Source organism: Electrona antarctica (assembly GCF_951216825.1).
Source record: "Electrona antarctica genome assembly, chromosome: 19".
Taxonomy (NCBI): domain Eukaryota; kingdom Metazoa; phylum Chordata; class Actinopteri; order Myctophiformes; family Myctophidae; genus Electrona; species Electrona antarctica.
In genome coordinates this window covers 21336784-21339283 of record NC_136800.1, presented here as the reverse complement: position 1 = coordinate 21339283, position 2500 = coordinate 21336784, and the positions used below count along the sequence as shown (strand labels likewise).

General features: G+C 41.0%; 1 protein-coding gene across 1 annotated transcript in view; it reads right to left on the bottom strand.

The window, feature by feature from the left end:
- The window catches only part of LOC306943866 (collagen alpha-1(XI) chain-like), a 126769-nt gene that overhangs the window by 88261 nt on the left and 36008 nt on the right, over positions 1-2500 (bottom strand). The gene's annotated exons all lie outside the window — the stretch shown is intronic.

Here is a 2500-nt window from a genome sequence, read left to right as displayed (position 1 = left end):
GCTTGTAGATCTGCTCTTTATCCCGCCCCCTCCCCCCAGAAACTAGGGTTCAAGTGGATTAAGAAGACATTTTGAAGGAATACTGTACTTTACACCAGATGGCACATGAGGCAAACCATAATGATTGACTAATGACTTGCTCCAAGTCTAAGCAACTATTACGTTTGGCTCAGAAGCTGTCAGATTGGAACCATACATAATTTTTGTCACTTTTTGGGCACTAAAAGGGGGCATTAAAAATAGATCTGCGCAAAAAACATGGTTTTGATCCCCCAGCGGCCACCCAGACCAAACATTTATGAACTCACGGATTAAAGCAGCCACCAAACGGCACATAATGTACTGTTCCATGTTAGGTTACATTCTTTTGAGGTACGTTTACTTTACTTGAGAATATACTTTTTCCAATGCTTTATATTTCTACTGCACTACATCTCAGAGGCAAATATTGTACTTTTCACTCCACTACAATTATTTAAAAACTTTAGTTACTAGTTACTTTGCAGATTTAGATTATATTACAAAACATACATCAACAAATCGAGTGCTATTTTATAATTCTTGTATTCGAAAATAGACGCTCTACAAGCTCACAACATGTCAGATTGACCCATTACGGGAAAACTTGTAAAATGGGACATTCTGCACGATGAGTACGTTTACTTCTGGTATAGTATTATTGTGATGCCAATCATTTTGTATTTAACAAGTAAAAGAAAGAAATACAGGCCTTTTATTTAGTTAGTTGCGTATTTCTACATCATGGTATTGCTACTTTAACTTTTTTTTTTTAAAGAAATAAATCAAGGTACTTCTCCCCCCCAGCCACTGATCTCAGGACATGATAGCTGTTGTTCTTACGCAGGCAGAGCGACAGGACACATTCTACTGGTTAGCTCTCTGGCTTGTCTCTCCCGCTGAACGCATGTGTCTCGGTTACAGCGTGTTATCCACCTCAAGGTACATCATAAGAGGCAGACGTTTGGCTGGCAACGTGCAGCAGCCATATTGTTTTGGTTTAACCCTCAAATGTTCCTCATTATTTCCTGGTTTATGTGATGGTTTAGCACAAATTAAGACAGGATCTGCCAAATTTAGGATACGAGGGAGAAGCAGAGGGGTATGGGGGGTGGGGGGGGGGGGCTCGGGGGTTCGCCCGTCTGCTGATTTTCCATTGGTCATGGCTCATTAAAGGACACAGTTTTCCTGGTTTGGTTGTGTTCCAGGTTGTATTGATGGGGACGGGTTTTCTGATGAAAATCAAGATGTCAAGTAAACAGGTTGGCCTCAGAGAGAGAGAGGCCTTGTTGAGGGGTTTCCGCCTTCAGGAGGAGATGGTCATGGGCTAATTAACATAATTAGCCCATGATATTTTCTTTTTTCTTTTCTTTTTTTGTGGTCATTGAGGATTTTTATTTGCAAATGTCAAATAAATGATAAATCGTGGGGTCAGTAGAAGAATATTGTCTCTGCCGCATAAATATTCTATATAAATATAAAATAAATATTGCTGCTTCGGTGCTTCCCCTGGCCTGCACCAAGTCTCATCATCCTGATACCACCTCATTCAAGAACCCAGATGATTTTTCTATTGTTCTAGACATACGGTATATGTCAACCTTTTTTTGTTCATAATACCCATCGATTGCACACAGGCTGTGTATGGCTGTGAAGGCACTACACTGCACTGTATATGGCAATGGTTCTCATAGTGTCAGGGATCTTCAGGGTTCCTTGCGGCCTGGGGTTCCCTTCCAAAATCACCATTGTAGGTCTGTAACTGTGAGAGTGTCCATTTGTACATTCTCAGAGTTATGAGGGTCCTTGAAATTAAAACGTTTGAGAATCACTATCAAGTGTATTGAGAGAGGAGGTAAAATACTGTTGATATGACATCATCTGATGCTTGGCCATTCTGTGTGCTCGTGATCATATTAATCTTTAATATGCCCCGTTCACTGCTGATGAGATGCAGGCGAGACTGAAGAAGACTGACTTCATCATTTCATATTTACAACCTCGGTCTGGCATTACTTCAGTCAGTGAATGAGTTGGTGTGACAGTAAGGTGGTACACATGCCAGTGTTTAATTAGATTAGACTGCGAAGGCACCCTAAGCCAAGGCTAATTCCTTGTGAGTAAGTTGGTCGGAGTGGCTTATTGTCAGTTATAAGGCAACTGAGCAATGAGGGAGATTATCGCCTTTACAATGCACTAGACTAGACCACCTGCAGTACTATCAGTTCCAAGCCTTAGTTACCCAAGCCATGCTATTCAAATGCTGAGCTTCCAGTGCCTGGGATCGACTCCAGAACTTCCAAAAGCAAACTCCCTACTGAATGAGCTACCCGGGCATTGTTCCACATTGACTTGAATGAACCCAATAAGTGTTTCTGATACCAGATAGCTCCCTCATAAGTGATGCAGATTTATCATTTGTCCCTAAATTATATTCTGGCTAAAATGGAATGTAGGAAATGTTAGATGAACAAAGAACTCA